Here is a 23,259-nt window from a genome sequence, read left to right as displayed (position 1 = left end):
CTCCAGCTGCCCTTCCTGCCACCAGAGGTGAGCCTGCCCCTTCAGTCATTTTTGCGCCTTCGGGCAGCCCGTCTCTCCCCAGCCCCGGGCGGGGAGGCGCCGTCAGGGTGGAGGCCGCCGGCCCCTTCCCCGAGGGCACATCAAGGGCTCGTTCTCGCTCCATCCCCGGGGCTAGTTCACTTGGCATGGGTGTGCAAGAGCTCCTCCGGCGGCCAGACCTGCATAGAAAGCCGTGTTTCTACAGGCCTGGGGCCTCGTGCTGGTCACTGATGACATGTGTGTGAGATCCTAACATCAGGGGAACCGGGCGCCGGCTGTGGGCTCCCCTTACCGTCTTCGCCATCTTCCTGAAGCCTAAAATTATCTCAAAAGACATAGTTCGGGGACAATTTGAGGACCATGTTCTCAACCTGCCGGAAGTTCAAGTCCCCCACCCCCACCTAAAGGGGCTCAGAGGGTGCCCGGAGAGCAAAGGGCGGGGCTGGGGAAGGTGGTGGAGCGCTGAGAGCTTCAGGAACAGGACGGCACCTGCCCGGCTCACCGCCCCACTGCCCAGCCCCACTGCGGCTCCGGAGGTGGAGGGCACCGGGAGGCCTGGCGGGAGCTGCGGCGAGGGCGACCTTGCCCTTGACCTGAGCCACGTTCCTCCAGACTCGCTGCTGAGTCTGCTCTGGGCCCTCCTCCTTCCCGGCTCCCACGGGGTGGGCTTGCTGTGGTCTGCACCCCCGGGAGCCCGCACCCCTGTCTCCCCGAGGCCTCCGTGGTACCAGTCACCCTGGTGCGTGCGGCGTGTGGGCCCCACCGGACGCCCAGCTGCTGCCCAGGTCGACCACGAGTCCTGTCCATGCCCCGGATGCCGCCTCAGCCGTCACCTCTGCCCCAGGCCACGCGCTCAGCCTTCTCTGTGCCAGGCATCCCTGCCTTCTCTGTACTGGTCCTCAGGCACGGCTTCCCCTCACCCTCTAAGCTTTAACTAAAACGACCGTCATCCTCCCTCCCAGTCTCAGGTCTACCCATACCTGTGCCCCGACCCCGGCCTCGCCTGCTCCCGGGGGCTTCCCAAGGCGGTCGCCCGCACCTGGGTCTCTGTCCGATGGCGCTTGTCTCTGCATCCCAGGCCCCGGCCCAGCCCGCTGAATGTCGTCTCCGTGCGTCCCCCACGCTGTTCTGCCTGTGAAACCCTGTTCGGACGCGCGCGTGCAGAGATTCTCTTTCTAAGGGGCTGACTTAGCCTTGAGAGCACAGCCGGGAACAGCGCCCTTCTGCTTCTGCGCTCGGAAACACCATCACATGTGTGTCCCCGTGTCTAGGCTGCCCCACTGCCCAGACGTGTGAGCGGCTCTCGCCGCACGAGGCAGACGGCAGCGCCCCGCGATGTGGTCCAGGCCCGCTCCCCCGCCCTCACCCCACACGTGCGCCGTGTCGCAGCGTCCACGCCCAGGGGCCCCCACCCCCTGCCCCAGGCCCAGCGAGCTCCTGTTTCCCTCCCAGACGCCTGTTCCTCACTCTGTCCCTCCAGCCGGGTGTCCTTTCTCTGCGCTCCCCAATTCTCTGTGGAAGTTCCCCTACCATGTTGCACTAGTTTTCTGTCTTTACTAGACCTCGAGGTCCCAGAAAGCAAGAATTCTACTGTTTTCGTCCCTGACTCTAGTTTCTGTTACTCTCGTATCTGGCACATTGGCACTAAGTCTTTAAATTAATACACTGATGAATAATGTTTGTCTTCAAGTATTTGAAGGGCTATCACGTAGAATATGTATTGAACTTATTTTTCGCCTAAACAGGCAGGTTTAATGAGTGGAAACTAGAGGAGGACTAAGCCTGCCAAAGACAGTGGATAAACATCTTTAGTACTGAAGCAAATTGCCTATCCAGAATTTCTTACCAAATCAAAGTCTCCCTCCAGAATGAGGGGGTAAAATTAAAATATAGGTGTTTTCAGATAAGCTGCAGCTGAGGCAATTCATTTCCAGCAAACAGAAGCTGAGAGAACTCACAGCAGACCTACATTACAAGAAATGCTAAAGGAAATTTTTCAATCAAAAGGAAGATGCTAGGTGGAAATTATCTACACACACACACACACACACACACACACCGAAGAACCCTGCACATTTTCAAAATGAGAATATACATCAAAGACATTTTTCTTATTTTTGATTGCTTTAAAAGACTGTCTAAACCAAAAGTAGGAAAAGGTAATACGAGGTTTGTAACATGTAGAAGAAGATTTATGACAGGAGCACCAGATGGGAAGGAGGCAACTGTAACGTACATTCTCACACTGAGGGATGGCCGTGTGTCGCGACCCAGAATCCACGTCCAGGTGGGAGGGACGCAGCGGGCGCTCAGCCCCTGAATCTCGGCCTCCACTGCGTCCTGGAGTGGCCCTGTAGCTCCCTCGGCTTCCCCCTCCCACCCCCCCCCCCCCCCCGCCCATCTGGGACCTTGGTGACTTTGTCCAAGCCGAGGACCTCAGGTCTCTGCGCTCCAGCCAAACTCTTGGCATCATTCTTGGCTGTTCTTTTCTCTCTTGCACCCACATCTGATCTACTGGTAAACATCGTTAAGTCTACCTTTAAAATATGTCCAGAACTTGCCCCTGCTGGCACCCTCACTTCTTGCCTGGACCCTGCGGGGGCCTCCTGGCCACTCCGTACAGTAGGGGGCCTGTTGGTTTGCTCAGTGGTTGTGGGTTCAGTCACCGAGATTTGGGGCCTCCCTCATTTTCCTCGTCTGTAAAGTGAGGGGGCTCGCTGACTCCCAAGCTTCCTTTTTTAAGAAAACAGTCTCTAGGAAGATGGCATGGGTCTGCTAGGGCCGCCGCAAATAACTAAGTTCCACAGTCGGGCAGGCTTGAACACAGGAAGGTTGTTTCCACTCAGTCCTGGAGGCTGGACGGCCGGGACCAAGGTGTCAGCCGGGTGGTCCCTGCCGAGGCCTCTCTCCTGGGCCTGTGGACGCCACCTCCTCCCCGTGCCCGCGGGTGGCGCCATCCTGTGTGTGTCCTGTTGTCTGTTCTCATCTCCTCTTTGAGGACACCAGTTCTGGGGGCTTACGGCCTCACCCTAGTGACCCCATCTTACCTAATCACCTGCTTACAGGCCCCGTCACCTGTAAACACAGCACCTCCCGAGGTACTGCAGCGTACGAATTTTGGGGGGACAAGTTCAGCCCCTGATGGGTGATACCAGTGCAGCCTGGGGTGCAGCCGTGTGACCGCCGGACCACCAAAGGTGGCCAAGGAGAGGGGCGATTTTGAAAACAACATTTCAACGATGAGAAGGTGGTTTCGAGATTGCTGTGCTTCTGACTATTTATTAGAAGATTTTCCAGTAAACCTCCTTGTGAAAATGTGGGGATTTTTTCCTCCCATTGTTTTGCTGCCAGATCACAACCCGAACAGGTGAGTGGAACGTGGGCGTCGCCCAGACGGCGTGGCTGGCAGGCGTCGCTGCTCCCCGAGGTGGCTGTTTTTAGTGAACTCTTTCATCTGGTTTATTTTCTTTCACTCCAGTTTAAATATAGACATGAACCCGAGACGTCACTTCAAAGGCAGCTTAGTCTTTGGGGCTGCTCGGACTGGGAGATTCCAGTGGAGTCTGCCTTCCAGGGAGAGGAGGCCAGCCTCCAGTCCCCGGTCCCCAGCTCCCCAGCTCCCAGACACCCCTCCCCCAGCCCCCAGCCCCCCGCCCCCCAGACCCCCGGCTCCCAGACACCCCTCCCCCAGGCCCCAGCCCCCAGCCCCCAGCTCCCCGCCCCCGGCCCCCCAGCCCGGGCCTGTGTCTGGGCCTCTGCTGGCACTGCATTCTGGGAATGTGGCCCATCTTCCCCAGGGATGCAGAAACCGTCCACCCATCTCTGGGACAGTCACCCTCCTCGCTTCAACACTTATCAATGCAGTCCTGTCCCTGCAGAGTGGGAACTGTGACCTCTGGACCGTGGATCTGGTTTCTGGGGAAACGGCCGACCTCAGCAAGAGTCCCCAGGACACGGGGGTCACTGTGACCCGCACGCCTGCTGCGTGCTGACCCGGCTTCCAAGGCGCCCCTGGCCGCACGCCATCCCCGGGCGCCTGCTGTTTGCACGGCCCACCAGAGAAGGCGGCCCAGGTTTCCACCCTGAAATGGGGCCCCTCCCCGCGGGCGCCCTCGGGTTTCCCCAGCGTCTCCCGGGCCGCACAGCCCCCCGCCAGCGTTCCACTAGGGGCTTCTTATTTCTTGTAAAAGACGAGATTAGAGTAACCACGAGGCCCATTCCCACCTCGTCTCATAAACACAACAGGGAAATGCCAGTGACACACACGCCGTCCTGAAACCACTTGTTTTGAGCTGAGTGGAAACACTACTTCCTTCCCCTGAGTCAGGCCAGGTGCTCACACCCGCTGCCGAGCGCGGCCAAACGCGGCTCCATCACTGTTTCCACTGAGACGCTCGCCTTCCCGGGGCCATCAGGAGGCAGGGCTGTTTTGTGTGTGTCCGTCCTGTGCGTTTGTGAAGACCGCGTCGACCACAAAGTAGGCTGGAAGAGGTGAGCTCCACCTCTTCACCCGCCGTCCACGTTCCCAACGCGGTAAAGCCTCGCCCCCGGCGCCGCCGCTCAGGACAGGCTGCGGGTGACGCCTGTGTCCATGCCAGCACGAGCCGCGGAAGGCCAGGGCCCCGGGCAGGCAGCCGCCGGGGGACACAAGTGGAGCCTTCCTCCTGTTGTCACTCAAACCTGCGTGCCCCCACGTCACATTGCTAACTTGTATCTGCTCTAGAATTTTCTAGGTGCCGCGGCTAAAGCAATCCCTCCCCTGCCTGTGCCCCTCCCCCAGCCCCGCGGAGGGCATCCAGCTCTCCATCCTGCTGAGTGGCGTGGGGGCTGGGCTGGGGGAGGGTCTGCAGCTCTGGCGGGCAGGCAGGTGCCAGGTCCTGGGAATCAGATGGAGAGGGATTGGAAGCCCAGGCCCAGAGCTGGAACGAGCAGACCCAAACAAGATCGGAACCTGGGGCAGGAATTAAGGGACAGGTTCCAAATATTTCCATTAAAAATGTGACTTGGCGCTGAGCCCGTGGAGACCTCTGGACACCCACGTGACCCCAGTGTCCATGGCCCCCGCCCGCTGTCCCCTCCTGGAGGGCCAGACCTGCTGTAGACCACTGCCGTAGCTTCCTGATGCGCGGGACCCCCGTGGGGGCCCGTCCGCTCCCAGAGGATCAGGGCGTCTCCATTCCCGGCTCCCTGAGGGGCCCATGGCCCCTGTGGCTTCCCAGCTGGAATCTCTAATTTTAATACAAGATGCACTTTATTGAGGAAAGATGCGTTTGTCTTTTCCAATCCACTTTTTGCCATTTTCTTTGATCAGTTCCTATGACGGCTTCTGGAAAGGCCCAGACCTGGGCTCCTGGGTGCAGCTCTCCACCCTCATCCATGTTTGTTCCAGACTCTGTGTCGTAACAATGGCGCTGAAACCACGGAAACCAGTGGCCGCCAGCAGGTCGTGAAGATGCGCCCAGGCTGTTTGTTTACCGTGATTCTTATGAATCCCCTAATGGATCACTTCTAAGTCTGAAAAAGAAGAAAACAATCACCGCCGTCATCTGAAAAGGAAAAACCAAAGCCTCACACAGTCTGGGCTTCTGAGGCCCCCCCCGCCCCGCCCTACACCCCACCCTCCAGCCCGGCTTTTCCATCCTTTCTGAGCTGCGTATGCAGCCTCACTCTCTCTAGAACCATCCTCATTTCCTCTCACGGGCTGTGGTTTCGTCTTTGATTTCAAGTTCATTCAACACTCATTCAGCACAACACTGTCACATGGATTCCCCACATACCTGCTTCTGTGCTTCAGCAGGCTGCCGCCTTCCCACGCCGTCCCCCAGGCGCCCCTCCAGGCTGCCCCCTCCCCACGCCGTTCTACCCCAGGGCTGTCCCTCCCCAGGCTCCCCCCTGCCAACTGTCCCCCTCGGGATCCTCCCACCAGGCAGGGCCAAGAGGGCAGGCTGGTGGTGGGTACAGCTGTGTCCCAGCGAGTGTCTAGTGGTGGGAGAGGCTGGGGTCACGCTGTCAGGCCGATCAGTGGACAGCAGAGCCCCAGCAGGGTCGCCCCAGAGGGTCAGCAGCAGAGCTCGGACGACACAAAGGCACACAGGCCTGACCACGAAGCCAGGGCCACCTCGAAAAGCCAAATAAGTCCCCTGGTGGGATTCCGGCGCAGGAGCAGAACTGGGCCTTGGTTTCTAAGGGAGCATCAGATCAGATCAGATTATGTTAGATTAGAGGCTGAGTAACTAGGGAGCCTTTCACGGCGGAGGGGGGATCAATTCCAGTCGGATGGATTGAAAGTGGAGGAAAAAGACAGCTTCAGCTGAAGGAAAGGAAACCACCTGAGAGTCAGGACTGTGCGTGGCAGGGTCCCCAGCGGAGAGCATTCTGAGTTCCGGGAGAGGGTCCAGGCCCACCCGCCTCTTTCCCCGCAGCTCCTGCCCCACAAGGGTCCCTGAGCCCGGGTCCTCCCACCCACCGGCATCCGCCGCCCCTCGGCTCGCGCATCTGCGCTACTGCTTGTGGGCTGGGTTCCTCATCTGACCCCATCCTGTCTGTGTGGTTGTTCTTCAGCATTTTATTTTGATATCATTTAGACTGACACATGAGTTGCTACCATAGTATAAAGAATTCCCACGTTCCCTCCACCCAGTTTCTGAGTTGGTGTTTTATACTTGCTTCCCATTACCTCTCCCCACCCACCTCTTTCTCTGCACGCTTTTTTCCTGAACCGTTTCGGAGCTCAGACATCGTACTCCTTCACCACTAAATTCGTGTGTGTTCCCTAAAATTAAAGACAAAGGCATCCTGCACAGGCTGGCACCGTTCGTTACCCACGTCCAGAATCATCACCTCGGTCCTGCAATCTGCTCTCCAGGCAATATTCTGACGTCACCAATCATCTCACTAATGTTCTCGATAGAAAAGACGACCACGGTTGTTTCTGGTCCAGGGTGGGATCAAGGGCCTCACAGGGCGTTGAGGGGTCACCTCTTCAGCCCCCAGGAAGCCCTGTTGTTTCACGTGCAAACGTTTCTCTCAGTGAATCGTCCTTTTTTCAGTGACCCCCATCTGTGTGCCTTTCCTGACCATAGCTGTGTCCTCCGGGCTCGCTCGCCTCCAGGGCTGGAGACCCCAGGGGTGCCCTCGTGCCCTCTGGCTCCGAGGAGGCCCTCGCTGGTCTCTGCTGAGCCTGGGGATGAAACGAAGACCAGCGTTTCCTGGTCCTGTTTCCCACCATCTCCCACCTTGGGCCCAGGTAGTCCATCAGGGACCCTGCGAGAGCCCGTGGCCCAGGGGAGCAGGGCTGCGGTGTCAGCCCCCCAGGGACAGGGCTGGCCGAGCATTACATCTGTGTCCTCGGGGCCAGTTCGCTGATGGAGGGAATGTGTGGGCTCTGGGGCCACCATGCAGCTCACAGAGGAGGCCAGGGTCTCCGGGCTCCGCCAGATGTGGGCACGGTTCTGAGTCTCAGAGACAAGCAGCCAAAGCTCGAGCAGCTGTGGCCCCCGGGCAGGAGCGCAGGAACTCGCTTAAAATCCATGCCCTGGGGAAGGGCGGTGGGAAACGTCGGGGTTCAGGGGCGTCCTCCAGGGGCTGGTCAGAGAACACGGGGCCGGCGGGGACAAGGCGCGGCCCGTGCGGCTTCCACCGCAGCCGCGCTGCATCCTTCGGTCTTTACCGCGTGTGCCCGTCACCTTGATGATTATTTTTAAAGACCGGCGAGCTAAGAATCAGAGGAGCCAGACTCTCGGTTGGCTCTCGGTTGGCCAGTCAGCAGCAGGCGGTATCACCCGGGCGATGCTTCCTGGGTGACCAGTCCTGCCTCCCCTCCCTCCCGGGGTCCTTTAGAGGGTCAGAGAGCAGCGCGTGCTTTGGTGTTTTATGAGCTGCGTGTTTCCAGCACCAAGAGAAGGAGGAGGACAAACGTGAACAGTCCAAAAATAAAAATACACAAAGGAAGACATCTGAGAGCCGTTTAAACGGCGGGAGAAGGTTGATGAGGTGAGGAGACGCCTGCCCTGCAGAGCCCCGGGCCTCCTGGGAATCGTTCACGCCACGGCGACACGTGACCGTCTGGGAATAATCGTGGACATACAGGAATGCGGGTGATGGAGGAACCTGCACGCTAACAGCAGAGAACTAACGCCATACATTACGAGTTCTCTGCAGCAACACGGAAAATGCTGATTGTATTCGAGTCACTTGTACCGCGATTTATTCTACAGTGACAGCCACGCGGACAGACGTGACTACGGGCAAACACTGGAGAGGAATGAGGAAAAGCAAAAGGGTGTGCTGTGCCCAAAGGGTGCGCGTGCCCCCTTCAACAGTGCCTGGGCCCGACGTTCCAGGTGGGAGCAAAGCACCAGCCCCACCTGGGCTGTCGGGAGGCGTGACTGGAAGAAGGAGAAAGCGTGCGGTGACAGAGGGACGCTGGTAAGAGGGACACCTGCCGTGGGACGAACGTGTCCCCCAGATCGTGTGCTGAAGCCTGACCCCAAGGTGTGCAGCTAGGAGGGGCCTTTGGGGTTGATCAGGCCACGTGGGGGGGCCCCCGTGATGGGATTAGTGTCCTCATGAGAAGCCATTCTGAGGGGACCTGTGAGGGCACAGCGAGAGGATGGCAACTGCAAGCAGGGCGAGCGACGGGACACCAGCCCGGGCGGCACCCTGACCTGGGCTCAGCCTCCAGAAATGTGGGACAGAAATGTCTGCCGCTGAAGCCGCCCCTCCGTGGTGCTTTGCTACGGTGGCCAGAGGGACCGAGCTGGTCTGTGGCCAGGAAACGTGAAGACGGAGAACGGCCGTCCCCTCAAGGAGGGAGCCCGGGGCGGGGGGTGGGGGATGAAGGGTCGGGGGACGGGCTGAGGAAGGAGTGCTTCACAGGCCGAGCAGGGCCTCCGGGAGCCTTATGGGCCTGGGAGTTCGGCGACACGAACACACAGACGGGTCCCAGGCTCTAAATGCTCTGACCAGTGACGGGCCCCCATGATGACTGAGGGAGGGTCTGTGGGGTCCGGAGTGGTGAGCGGGCGCCTGCAGGGCACGAGGGTCGGCACGGAGCCAGGAGCGGGGGAGGGCAAGAGCCTGGGGTCCCTGCAGGTGGGCGCGGCTGGGGGCGGGCCGGAAGAGCTGCCTCCCTGAGCGGGGACGGCGACGGGGACGGCGCAGGCGGTGCTTCTCAGCCCCGGGAGCAGCCCGACCTTGGCCGCGTGGAGTCGAGTGGGAGGTGCGTGCCGGGGCCGGGGCGCCAGGGCGGGGGCGCCGCAGGCGGGACCCGTGCTCACAGGTGGTGTCCAGCTGCTGGCCGGGCAGGGCATAGAGCTTCCCGGGAGGCTCTGCTACCCCCTTCCGTGCCTTGACCTCCTCGTGAGACGGGCACCCACCCCCCGTGAGGTGCCGGGCGAGCTCCCGCCGCCCCCGCTCCTCCGTCTGTCCCGAGCCCACCTGCGCCCCAAACGCCACAGACAGGATTGACGATGGGCCGGTCTTGCCACGGGGACAGCGGTGCAGGCAGCGAGGAGCCTGGACGTGCAGAAAGCCTCCGTGTGCGGCCAGCCTGCGTCCCGGGAGCCCCGCGGGCGCGGGCAGGGGGCCGGCTGGTCACCCTGCACGTTTGCGGCGTGCCCAGTGCGGACACGGTACAGACAGACGGCGAGAGGGCCCGCCCCGCCCCGGCGCAAAGGTGGAACTGGGAGTTTTGAGAACCGTTCCCCCCACCGAAGGCAGCGATCCCCCGACCGTTCACCCGCGAGAAAGCTCTAGAACAGGGTCACCCGGCCCGGAGCTTCCCTGGTCGCGTGCGGCAGGAGGGCACTCAGCCGCCGTCTTCCCGTTTTCTGGGGACACAGTCTGGGAGCAGACGGAAGGGGGGGACGTGCAGCCCGCGCGGCCCCTCTGCTTACCCTCAGGGCCGCTGCGGCCGGTGGGACGCGGGGCGTCACGCGCCTCCTCGGGCTCCGGGACGCGCAGAGGAGTCCGGGTCGTCGTGGCCTGGGGGTCTCAGCCCCGCGCTTCCTGAGGCACAGGCGCTGCGGCTCACCATGCACGTGGCTCTGCATTCTGAGGAAAACAGCAAAGGAAACGGCATATTGTAGGAGGAGGAAAAGAATATGCCTGGGTCGAAAAGCGTCACCCCTTCCCTCTGAGGGGGTTACCTATGCCCGGGGGAGGGGCCAGTGCAGGGAAGGGCCCACGGCCACGTGGCGGCGACCACCTTGTCCAGACGGGCCCAGGACCGTCCCATTCTTGAGACAGGAGTTCCTGGGCCCGGCAACGTGCCTCAGTATGTCCGGGGCAGCGGGATGGCTGTCGCCGCACGTCTGCAAGGTGTCCCGGTGGCCGCGTGCCCCGGCGCGGAGGACGCAGACCAGCGCCCGCTGCGCGGGCCCCGCAGGGCAGGACGCACCGGGCCCGCAGCCCCACAGCGCCCCACCGCTAAACCACCCTTCAGAGTCGACCTTCGTCCGCAGGTGGAAAAGCGCGTCTGGAGCTGAAGCGGGGCGCTCTCCGCAGAGCCCGAGGCCGCGGAGCTCGGCCACTGCAGCCTCTGGTACAGGAGGCCCCGTCCTGACTCGGGACGCGGGGCAGAGCGAAGGCCAGCTCTTAGGGCGGCCACTGCGGGTGACTCGTGGCGGTTCCTCTCACATCTCATAGGTTGCAAGGACGCGGCCGTGCTTACCTGCAAAGAAGGTGAGGAGCCCAGAAGAGTCCGCGACGGTGACGGGGTTTTGTCTGTGGCGCTGGGACAGGCTGGCAGGTGAAGGCGCAGCCTCAACCATAGGCAACAGGGTGTCCGAGGCCCTGACTGGCCGGTGTGGAAGGACCGGAACCTGCCCCCCGTCCCCCGGGAGGGCGGGGACATTGCCGCCCGGGGACACTGCTGGCTGGTCCTCTCCAGGACACGTGCCCTGCCCCAGCCCCGTCCCCCGAGGTTGGAGGCCTCTTTCTGGCCAGGCTGTTGAGGACAAATGTAGTTCAGCAGAAAGATGTGACCAGAAGGGCCCTTCCCAGCGGAGGGAGAGGCTGTGTCCAGATGCGGAGGTTTACAGGGACAGGCTGTGATCCAAGCTCTCCTGATTCTGAACAAGGTTCCTAGAGGCACAAGTGAAATGATGTGGGAGAGAAAGTGCCTTGCTGGCTGAAAAGTGCTGGGTGAACGTTAGATATTTCATCGTGACCCAGGGCACAGGTTACAGGTCACAGAGTGCTGATTCTTAGGGACGATTTTGGTCCGAGCTGCATGCGTGTCAGCCCGTCTTTCTCAGAGCAGTGGCTGCAAACATCCTGTCCTTGGGTTTCCTCTGGATCGCACACCAGCTCCAGCAGGAGTGGCTTTGTTATACCCCCGACCGCAGGCCAGCATGGCTGTCCGGGGAAATTAAACCTTCCTGTGTTTTCTAATATTGCGTGATGTTCTCTTTGGCCTTGGCTTTTTGTTTTTTTTTTTTGAAAATGAATGTGCCCTGAAATCTGATTTCAGTTCAACTAGATTAGTGAGATGTCTTTGGTGCATTTATATCAGGAAATATTGAGGGTTTTTCTGGTAAACTCAGATGAATCTAAAGCAATACAAATTCATGGACATTTAATATAATCCTTAATTGATTTGCTTGATATATTTATGTTAAATAAAAAGTTTTCTAAGGCATATGTGTTTTTAAAACCAATTTATTTCTTGGTGTGATGCCTGGGATTTATTTCACAATATTCCTGGCGGAGGGGGTAGCAGGAGGGTCACAGATGGAGCAAAAGCCCCCCCCGCCAACCTCAGGAACTGTTGGAGCTGCCCTGAGCACATGCCCCAGGCTGTGTGCTTGGCATGTGGTATAGATGGTTTAAAAGTCACTTTATTTACACTTTGGGCCGACAAGGTCATTTAAGGCACCAGAGCAACTCCTGGTGCTGCTGTAGATAATGGAAATTGTTCAGTGAGGTCAAATATGATGGAACTAAGAAGCTGGACTGGACCTGTGGACCGTGGTTTGCAGACCCTTCTATGGTATCCGGTAGAGATGCGTCTGAGACAAAAATGAAGGTGCAAGTCCCCTCGCCCCCCGTTCTGGGGGCCCAAGCTCATCAGGCATGAAATGTCAGTTTCCATAAACGGACTTGAATTGGAGCCACGGTCACGGGATTCTCGGCTGTGTTGTCTGTTGCCGTCTCGACCCAGTGGGGCCATCGAGTAGCTGCCACGGAGACGGACAGAACACTCTCGGCTTTTCCTTTTGGCCTGTAGAGCCAAAAATATTTACATTTGACAGCCCCTGTGCTATGTATCTTGTTTGTTTGTTCGTTCATTTCTGTCTCCCCACCTGCATCGCCCTCACCTCGAGGGCAGGCGTCTGGGTTTTCAAGGCGCTTTTTTGTGCAGAGAAGACAGAACAGTGCACAGAGGCCTGGGCTCTGGAGCCAGACAGCCCGGAGTTGAATCCGAGTTCCTCCCCGTAAGCCACGTGACCTTGGTTGACTCACTTCACCTCTGTAAAGTGGCGGCTTATAGTTCCTCCTTCGTGGAGCTGTGTTAGGGAATCAGTAAGTTAACACCTGTGAATCATGACTATTTGCATGTTTACTGTGATCATTACCCTCGAAGCGTCTGAATTCACGTCAGCAGGTCCCTGCAGTTGATTCTCCTAGATCTACCCTCCTTGCCAAAAAAACCCCCAAAATCTGAAAACCCAATCTGTCCCCCAGGTGCACTGAGCCCTCAGCTCTTGCCAGGTTTAAGCTGCTGCACTTTACCCCCTGGGCTTTCCCCGCAGTCCACATTGAGGACGTGGCAATGGCCCTGCTCCGCCGGGGACTCTGAATGGGCGCCGCGCAGCACGTCCGTGTCTCTCCTGCCTCCCGACAAAGTGCCCTCCTTCAAAACTCCACCAAGGGGCTTCCCTGGTGGCGCAGTGCTTGAGAATCTGCCTGCTAATGCGGGGGACACGGGCTCGAGCCCTGGTCTGGGAGGATCCCACATGCCGCGGAGCAACTGGGCCCGTGAGTCACAACTACTGAGCCTGCACGTCTGGAGCCTGTGCTCCGCAACAAGAGAGGCCGCGATAGTGAGAGGCCCGCGCACCGCGATGAAGAGCGGCCCCCGCTTGCCGCAACTAGAGAAAGCCCTCGCACAGAAACGAAGACCCAACACAGCCAAAATATAAATAAATAAATAAATAAATAAATAAATAAATGGATCATCACATTAAAAACAAAAAAACAAAAAAAATGGTTCATTCTTAAAAAAAAAAAAAAAAAAGCACTGAGCTGATCTTCCTGTGCTATGCAGTTGAAAAAGGCAATAGTTTCTCCCACGACACCCTAAAAAAAAAAAAAAAAAAAAAAAACTCCACCAAGGACACATCTTTTGAAGAGGCCCCTGAAAATGCTGGATGGCTGGTGGTGGGCTGATCCGGGGTTCCTGCTCCCACCCCCCCAGTTACCCACCAACTCCATTCACTTACAACTGCACCTGTCTGTCTCTAACTTAAAGAAAATTCAGTCCTGGGGTGCTGTGGTCTGAACGTCTGTGTTCCCCCGAGTGCATATGCTGAAATTCCAACCCCAAAGTAATGGGGTTAGGGTTAGGGTCAGGGTCAGGGTCAGGGTCAGGGCTAGGGTCAGGGCTAGGGCTAGGGTCAGGGTTAGGGTCAGGGTCAGGGTCAGGGTCAGGCTTAGGGAATGAGGATATGGGGGCTTTGGGAGGTGACCAGGTCCTAAGGCTTCACCTCCTGGGATTAGTGGCCTTGTAAAAGAGACCGCAGGAAGCTCCCTTGCCCTTTCCATCCACCATGTGAGGACACGGCCAGAAGATGACTGTCCATGAACCCGGAAGGGTCCTCCCCAGGCACCAAGCCTGCCCACATCACGCTTTGGCCTTCAGCCTCCAGAACCGTGAGAAGTAAACCCTTCTTGTTTATAAACACCCAGTAGCTGGTTGCGGCAGCCCACACTGACCAAGGCAGGACGGGGGTGAGACACGGGGCAGCCACTGTGGAAAGCCAGTATGGAGGCTCCTCAAAAAATCAAACATGGAGCTACCACGTGGTCCAGCAATTCCACGTCCGGGTGTGCACCCAAAAGACATGAAAGTGGGGTCTCAAAGATATTCGTACCCCCATATTCACAGCAGCATTGTTCACAATAGCTAGGAGGTGGAAGCAACCCCAGTGTTCATCCGTGGAAGGATGATGGATAAACACAATGTGCTCCATCCAAACAATGGAATCTTACTCAGCCTTAGAAAGGAAGGAAATCCTGACACTTGGTGCAACATGGATGAAATTTGAGAACGTGATGCCTAGTGGAATAAACCAGTCACAAAAAGACAAGTACTGTGTGATTCTACTCACATGAGGTCCCTGGAGGAATCAGATTCACAGAGACAGAGAGCAGGAGGGTGGGTGCCAGGGGCTGGAGGAGGGGGTGGGGAGTCCGTGTTTAATGGGGACGGAGGTTCAGTTTCAGAGAAGAAGAGAGTTCGGCGGTGATGGTGCACTACAGTGTGAATGTACTTAAGGCCACTGAGCTCTCACTTAAAAGTGGTCAAGGTGGTCAGTTTTATGTTCTGTGTATAAAACCCTCAGAGTCACAGGCAGCGTCCTCCTCCTGGAACTCTTGCCAGAGTGGAACATAATGTATTCTTTTGAGTATTCACAATAGTTGCCGGTGAGATTGATTTGGGGAAACAGCCAAATATTACTCAGGGTCCCTTCAACGGAAGTGTTTAGCTCTGAGGCCCACATGTGGGACCACCACAAAGTGTCTCAAGACCTGGAGCCTGGGCCAGGCCGCAGGGCCAAGAGGCTGGGAGGCCAAGGGCTCCTCCCTGCTGGGCTGGCAGGTGCCCGTCCCTCGGGGCAACGGCTCCAAGGTTTCTCCTGCAGCCTGTGGAGTAGGAGAGCCTCTGGGCCAGAACTCCTATCTCTGCAGGTCCCGAGCCCAAACTCCGGCCCTAACACCTCAGAAAGACTCGTTTCTTTTCCCTTTCTAACACAAAGTTCATCTTAATCAGAAACAAAGGAGGCCAGCTTGCAGGCAGACCTCCTCTTGCACTTCGGCTCGTGCCGGTGACTAAGGCCAAGAATTTGGGGAACCACATGGCAATTCTAATAACTGAAGAACTGAGTTTGACCTGGGCGTTCTCCCTGTGAAAGCGAACGTTGATCAGTCCTGCGGAGAGCGAGATGGGTCCCTGCTCTGACCGCTCGTCTTGGCCGCTGCTCTTCCTTGCTGTGCCTTTGCTGCCCCGCACGACCAGCGGTCTCATAGGCGAGGCCCCCGGCATAGAGAACAGACAGCGCAGCACACAGGAGTGCCTGTGCATTCTAGCTGGGCCAAAGGGGACTGAGCGCACTCTCTTTAGAAATCCCTTGGCTGGTTCTGCAATTAAGGTAATTCTCATTTCAATTATGAAATACTCATTCTGAGTGTGTGTGGTCTGAGGTGCTGTGCAAATAACCCATCGAAGATTAGTTAGCTTTCCCCCAAAAGATCTGCTCTTTTATGTCTCAGGAGTTTCCGCCTTCCTGGGAGAGGCAGAGCCAGAGGCAGGAGTCTGAGCCCAGGTGCCCTGCTCTTTCTTTTTTTCTGCACATCTTCACAAATCAATGATACCGGAACGATCTGTCGGTCTCTGGGGATGTGGGATGAGCGAGACACAGCCCATAGCACTGGCAGCCCCGGAACTACAGTGAAGGGAGATTGCCGACCGCCCAGGGACCCCACCGCATCTTCAAACCGCGGGCTCCCAGAGTCTTGGGGGAGCCAGCAGGCGGGCAGGCCAAGAAAGGAGTGACCACGGGATTTTGACTTTTCTATGCTCGGGGGACCTGGCTGGGGCTGCTGAAGATTTCTTGGATCCTGGCATTTTGAAACTTTGTCCAGCAAGAGAGAAATGCCAAGGGAAGGGAAAGGGCCATGGGAGTTTGGTGACAGACACAGGGGGGCACCAGGTTCACACCTCGGGGCACCTGCCCCGCTGTCCGCTCTCCCCTCTCCGTCCTCAGCCCACACGGAGCACACGGGGCCTCAGCTTCCACACTGATGGAGAAGCAAACTGCGATCTCAGAAATGCCTTCCGACTGAAACTTCTGTGGCTTTCAGGCGCTCGCCGTGGCCTTCTGGAGGCTGGCCTCTCTTTTCCGACCGTTTCTTGGCCCTCCGTGTTGGGACCCACAGAAGGTGTCAGTGATGTCAGCTTCTTTCCTTTGTTTTTCTTTCTGAAATTTAAGTCGGCACTTCGAGGAATGTTACCGATTAGAAAAACAGAATTCTATGACATTCAGAACGGAAAATGATTTTCCTGAGATCTGAAGTCACTAGGTAAACCTACTTTAGATGTAGATTTATTTTTTCCTTAATGTACATGCAGTAAAATTCACTCTTTTTGATGTGCAGTTCTCGAGTTTTGACAAATGCACAGAGTTGGGTGACCACCACCAGTCAGCCTTCCCCAAACTCCCACATCTGCACCCATGGTGTCCACCGATCTTTTCTCTGTCCTGATCGTTTCTTGACTTTTCCAAAATGTCATATAAGTGGAATCATACAGTAGGTAGCTTCTGAGTCTGGCTCCTTTCACTTAAAAAATGCATTTAAGAAATAATTTATGTGAACATAAGTTTTCATTTTTCTTGGTTAAATACCTGGTAGTGGGATATTTTGGTCATATGGTAAGTGTATGTTTAACTCTATTAAGAAACCACCAAACTTTTTCAAACTGGTTCTCACATTTGCCTTTTTACCAACAACCTATGAGAGTTTTGGTTGCCCTGCATCCTTGTCAACCCTTGCTCTTGTCAGGTTTTTTCTTTCTTATTTTAGCCATTCCAGTAGGCATATAGAACTTGTTATAGTTTAAATTTGAATTTCTTTAAAATGACTAATGATACTGAACATCTATCCACGTGCTTACTTGCCATCCGTATAGCTTCTTTGGTGGAGGTTTATTTGTTAATGAAATATTTCAAACACGCAGATACTAATATAACAGATGCCCATCTGCCTACCCCCCACTAATGCCTAAAAGATTTAGTCGCTGTCCTGAAGTTGATGAGTATAATTTCTATGTGACTGTTTTTGTTCAGTCACTACTTACATGTAAATATCCACAAACAATATAGCTGGAGAGTTAGAGTGAAAATGGAATATTTCTGGAAAAACACAATGGAAGTGGAGAGTGCCACCAATTTTAACGATCTACCTCTTCGAGCCCACGTCTCCCCAGCCTCCGTGGTGAGGACGGCTCGTGTGTTCTGTGCTCCGGCAGCTCTGGCCTTTCTCCTGCAGCCTCTCCCTCGACAGGGCAGCTGGGATGTGAGACAAGCGCTGGTGGATGGGACCCCACCACCCTGTTTCTGCCCAGGGCTCTGCCCGGCCGTGGCTGCCCTGCTCCCACGTGGGCTGGATCCCACCCCAGCTGGCCGCCCCGCCCGCGCTGCCCTGCAGGACACCATGCGGGGGCTCAGGGATGCCTCTGCCCCCGCTGGGCGTGAGCTTTGGTGGCTCATTCGGACACGGACACGGGGCGGCTCTCCGTGGAGCCAGGCTGGTTTAGCGTATTTGTCTTGTGAACAAGGGCAGGAAGGCTAAAGCCATGACCCGGAAACCAGTGGGCGCCAACTGGGGCTCAGCCGTCTCCAAATATGTTTCCGTGGGCATCTGGGCAAAGGCGAGGGCAGGAGCCAAGGCTCCACCACCGGGAGACAGTTCCGCTCACGCCCTGTGCTACGGTCATGGCCTCAGCCCTGCGGGGCAGAGCGAGTTCCAAGGCTGCTTTGGGGGCTGTGACACCCAGAGTGAAGAGGACAGTCCCCTCCTGGGGTAAGTGTCACCCAGGACAGTCATGAGGCCAGTCAGTGTCTCGTGTTTGCATGGCCTCAAGGTTCGCGCAGACCCTCGTCCTTAGAGCCAGGCCGGGAGCCCGTCACAGACCCTCTGCTCGCCCGAACAGTGACCGCAGACGGCGAGGGTTCAGTCCGTTCACCGGCCCCACTTCTTTTCTTGCCTCCGACATCTGTCTTCCCGGCCGCGCTGTTCTCTTCATCCTCTGCCTTCCCGTGGTTTTGTTTTCTGCTCGTTATTGGACTTGGCTCATCCTGCCTTTCCGTCAAGTAACTAATTTGCGTGTCTGCTTCCCCCGTGGACTGACGGAGAAGCAGGGCCTCCGTGCACTGTCGTGTAGGTCTTACACTGCACGACCCTCAGTCTTGTGTCCATATTTATAAATATAGACATATACAACATTTATATAGTTACCAGCACAACTCCCTGGTTGCTGGCAATAAAATGCCTTAAGAAAGAGGTGCCCTGTCTAATCTGCACAAAGGTCCCAGCAGGCTAAGCATGGCGCTGACTGTAATCACCTAGACGGCAGTGATACCATCTTCTTGTTAATCCGCAGGCTTTATCTTTTAGAACAGGTTTAGGTTTTACAGGAAAAGTAGGCAGGGAGTCCAGCATTCCCACCCCATCCCCCCACAGGAACCGTGTCTTTGTAAACATCAAGCCCCGTATCCAAGCCCGTCTGGAACAAAACAGAAAGACAACCCACAGAATGGGAGATATATATTTGCAAACGAAGTGACCAGCAAGGGATTAATCTCCAAAATATACAAACGGCTCATGCAGCTCTATGTCAAAAAAACAAACAACACAATCAAAAAATGGGCAGAAGATCTAAAGAGACATTTCTCCCAAGAAGACATACAGATGGCCAAAAAGCACATGAAAAGCTGCTCAACATCACTAATTATCAGAGAAATGGAACATGGGAGCTTTCTGATACACGTTTTTAACAACTCGAAGTACCTGACCGGCCCTCTGAGGAAGGGGCGTCCTTCCCAGAACCCTGGAGGGAGGTCACCCTGTGAGGACCCCGGCCCAGGGAGAGTGTGGCTACGGCAGCGGAGGGGACCAGGCCGACCTTGCTCTGCACCTGGGGAGGCCTGAGCCCAAGGACGTCAGAAGACTGTCAAGGTTACCCCTGCAGAAGTGGCGCTGGGGCTCGAGACCCCGCGTCCAGGGGTCTCTGTCTTCACAGCCTCCCCGCCCTGCACCTCCGTCTCTGGGTCCAGAAGAGTGGAAGGACGTCCACCGCGAGTTTGCACATAAAAGCCAAAGGGACACGTTGCTTCTCGTCCCCCTAAACACACTCGCCTGCCCTGGTGGGCTGTGGTCGAGGACTTTCTTGGGACGTAGAGGAGCGTCACAGTCGCTGTTCCTTGAACCACGAAGGGCGCACGGCCACGCGACCTGTTCACTTGGACGACACTTGTGGGCAAAGGGACCTTCAGATGCAAGAAAGCCAACGAGCTTTGGTTCTCAACGACTCATACACGTTATTTCTTTCTCATGGTTTATTTATTTCATCAACAGAGGACCTTGATGTAATCATTTCCCTGTAATTTGGAGATAACATCTCTTTCACTAAAAATAGGGCACTGCCTCTGTCAGTGCCTTTTACAGGCGAGCCCTATCTTGCATGCAAATTAAACAAGAAGTTGGGATTACTAATAATGACATAACGGCGGTATGGGTATGCAGCTGAATTTAAGGTGTCCAAATTAGGAGAATAACGTCATTGGAATAGAGATGTAGAAAACAGACCCCAGACGCAGACCCTCTGAAAGGGGCCCCTCTGTCTACACGACAGTTCGAACATTATTTCAGCCACTTGGTAGAAACCTGGCCTGTAGAAACAACAACGCGATAGTCTCCCCTTGTTCCATGGGGCCCTGTTTGCATCTGGAGAATCAGCCTTGACCTTCACTGTTTCAGGAACAGGATACGGCAGACAGAACGCAGGTCACCCACGCGGTACACACAACCCACTCAAAGGTGTGAAGCCTGTGTCGGGGTCAAGGGCTGGGGTCTGAGGCAGTCCTTACCCCAGAAAGCCACGCCGCTCACCTGGGCGTCTCATTGCCACGTGCCTTCCTGGCCTGGGTGACAAGCATGGGACAGAACCAATGGTGTCGTGGAAACAGCTGGGAGATGGGCTGAGCCTGCCATTTGGGCCACTTTCCCTTGTATATTTTTGCCCTCTTGTATATCCCTCTTCCCACCCCTGCTGAGTTAAACTGTTAGGTCTGGGAAGAGCAGGGCATCAGGATGGGGGGGGGGGTGGGGGGGGAGGCAGCTGCTGGGAAGAGCAGGGTGTGACTTGCTCTGTTGGGCCCAAGGGACTCCCTCTAACCAGGCCATAGTGGTGCATCTCTCCTGCTGGCTGACCCCACCTGGGACCCTGGACCTTCCCGAGAGAGTCCACAGGTGGAGGTTAGCCTCTTGGGGCTGCTGGGCCTGTGTCCTGGAGGGCCTGCCCTGGTGACTCCTCCCACCACAAGGGGCTGCGAAGGCGACAGCCCTCTCACCAGGCCTCCCTGCGGGGGCACCTCCTCTTAGGTGGCAGGTTTGCTGCACTGCAGGCAGTGATGAGCTTGGAGCAGTGGGTGGTCCCTGCTGAACCCTCCCCCCCCAACACACGCACACAAACGCAAAGGGACAGAGCTCCTCCGCGTGTGTGCCCGCTGAGGCACTGCACAAACGTGGCCATGGCCCTGCCCTTGGGGGTCCCTTTTCTGATGGCAAATACGGCTACGATGAAGGAGCACTCACCATGTGCAGGCCACGGGCAGAGGCTCCGTGCTTGCTCTCCAGGATAAGCCCGCGAGCAAGCCTGCACCGGGCGCTCTGTAGCTGCCCCACCCCACGGAGGAGCGACGCTCAGGGTCCATCCAAGCCCATCCTCCCCGGAAGCACACGCGTTACACCCCGTCCCTCCCGAGCTCGCCTCTTGCTTGTGGGGCGCCGGGCTGGTGCAGCAGCCAGTGACCAGAGACAAGCAGAAGCCCGCTTAGGAAAGAAATCGGGAAGTGATCTGGGGGTTACCCTGCCCAGGTCCCTACCGCCTCTCCTGCCTCATAGAGTTAGGGTGAGAGACTGCACGGCAGGCAACGCCTGTGTGTCCCCTGCCCCGGGGCGGGGGGCGTGGGCTGCCTCTCCCGTGCCCCGGCCCAGGGAGGGGCTCCAGGAAACACACTGCTGGGGGGACTGGAGAGTCTGCACCCGGGAGAGGTCCGTGGCGCATTTCCCTGGCCAAGAGAAGGGGAACGGGGACCGCAGAGAGAGGGCCAGCGAGCCACAGTGCGGGGCGGCCGCCGTCGGGTGTGGAAGAGCAGGCCCCGCACAAGCAAGTGGCCGGCGGAGTTGAGCAGGGCCAGCCTGAAGTCCGGGAGCAGCGCGCGTTCTCCCCTCGCCCCTATAAACCTCCCCTGGGCCCGCTCGGGAGGCCCTGGGTCCTTCCCACCCGCACCTTCCTCTCCGCGGGCCGGGCTGGAGGAGGTGCCACGGCCCCCGAGGGCCGTGGGGCGAACGCTCCCACCGTGGTCACCGGGGCGCAGTCGGGAGACCCGGGCGGAGGCTCAGGGCCGTGTAGTGTCTCCGCAGCGCAGACACGGTTACGCACATAGTGTCCAGCGCAGAGACGACAGTAAACGGTAGCCAAACAATTTGGAAATACTGAGCGTCTGGAGGACCTGCTGCCTTTCTTTTAATATGGTGTATTCCACGTTTATATAATTTAATTTTCCACAGTGGCTCTGTGGAGCGGCCACTGGACCCAGCGGACCCGGAGCCGGGGGGCAGGAGGCAGAGGCTGGACCAGCGATGCCGGCGCGTCCTCGCCCGAGGGTGTCGCCGCGGCCTTCCCCCTCCTGTGCCCTCGCGCCCAGCACCCAGAGCAGCGAGCACACCAGCTTCTGACTCACAGGAAACCCCGCGTGGCACTCATTTTCCCCTCCCGGCGAAGAGGCGGCAGTGACCCCAGGAGACATGCAAAGAGGCACCTGAGGAGGCAGCGGCGGCTTTTCCAGCTTTCTGCTCAGCGCACGCGCGCTCCCGCGGGCTCCGCCGCCAGCCCCGCCTTCCGGCCTCAGGCTCCGCCCCTCCGCCGCCGCGCGGTCCCCGCCGGCCCCCCCGCGCCGACGCAGCCCCGCTGACGCCGCAGCCCCGCAGCGCCAGGGCCGGAGCTCCCAGCCGAGCCCCACGGGGGCCTCGCAGCTCGAGGAAGCCTGCGGGCGCCCTGGTCCGAGGGGACCGCGCGGCTGGCGGACACCCTGGAGGAGACCCAGGCGGGAGGCCGCAGGGGAAAGGCAGAGCCCTCGCACGGGGGAGGGTGGCTCCGCCCCAGCCCCCCAGGGACGCAGAGCCCCGAGGGGGCCCACGCTGCTGGCGCCGGGGGGGCGCCCCGAGGCCTGGGCTGTCGGATGAGCAGAGGTCCGTTTTTCCCCCGACCTGAGGTTTTGCTTTCGTTGCTGGTGCTGCTTTCTAATTGCGAAGCAGTCATTCATCGCCCCGGGCTGCAGGGGGCTTTTGCTGGGCTTCCAGGAACAGGCTGGCCGGGGGTTCTTGCTCGCGCCCCGGCCTCGGCACGCGGGGCTGAGGGAACCTCCAGGAGCCCCGGAAGGGTGAGCGGCCGGCGGGCGCCTTGACGCCGACTGCGCCCCGCCCTGTGCTCCCGCGGGTCCCCGGTGGGCGCCCGCGAGGGCGGGGCGGAGGGAGGAGCCTGCCAGGGCCTTAACCCCGCCCTCTCCGACTCCCTGTCAGCGGAAGAGGCCGAAAGTTCCTTGGAGCTCACTGGGCAACGTCCTGGGAAGGACCGGGTTTGCTCCCCCAACCTTGCCCCCGACGCCCCCCTCTGACCCCCTCTCTCCTCCCCTTTGGCCCGTCCTTCAAGGGGCCATGTTCCTGCCCAACGTCCCCAGAAGGAAGCTTTGACCAGGATGCTTAGGGTCCACCCAACTCTCACTCAAATATTCTGGCCCCACAAGTCTCGCTATTGTCCAAATAGCTGTGTTAAATAGCTGGATTTTTTGCCGGCATCTCCAGTGGGACTTCTGGGGGCCCTTCTGCCTTCAGAGTCGTCGCGGCAGAAGAAGGCATCTGGGATGAGTGGAAGCGTGCAGACCCCCGCCTCTCCCTCCCCCCACCCCGCCTCCTAGACCCTCAAGTGGGAGAGCGCCCTCCGCAGAATCTTCTCTTCTGTAACCCATCCCGGTCACCATGGTGATGGGAGCCCTGGGTCCAGCTGGAAGGCGCACAGAGACCCCCAGGGCCGCCCGGGGGTCACAGATGAGGGAGGAGGAAAGTGGCCAGAGAGGCGGGCACTTCTCACGGAAGGAGAATTAATTGCCGGTCGCCAGCCCTCACACTTGCTTCAAAAGTAGAAGAGGAAAAGAT

At 58.0% G+C, this 23,259-nt stretch overlaps 1 long non-coding RNA gene across 1 annotated transcript; it reads right to left on the bottom strand.

Moving 5' to 3' along the window:
• Positions 1–3,774: 3,774 nt before the first annotated feature.
• LOC309638677 lies at positions 3,775–21,932 on the bottom strand. The gene is made up of 3 exons (XR_014251238.1): positions 21,789–21,932; positions 9,936–10,092; positions 3,775–5,553 (listed from the first exon to the last, which is right to left on the bottom strand). It is a non-coding gene; the product is annotated as an uncharacterized lncRNA (long non-coding RNA).
• Positions 21,933–23,259: the final 1,327 nt, after the last annotated feature.

The sequence above is a fragment of the Balaenoptera physalus genome (genome assembly GCF_965194825.1).
Source record: "Balaenoptera physalus genome assembly, chromosome: 11".
Taxonomy (NCBI): domain Eukaryota; kingdom Metazoa; phylum Chordata; class Mammalia; order Artiodactyla; family Balaenopteridae; genus Balaenoptera; species Balaenoptera physalus.
Note: the sequence above shows the minus strand (reverse complement) of the source record. Positions and strands in the feature narration are given on the sequence as shown.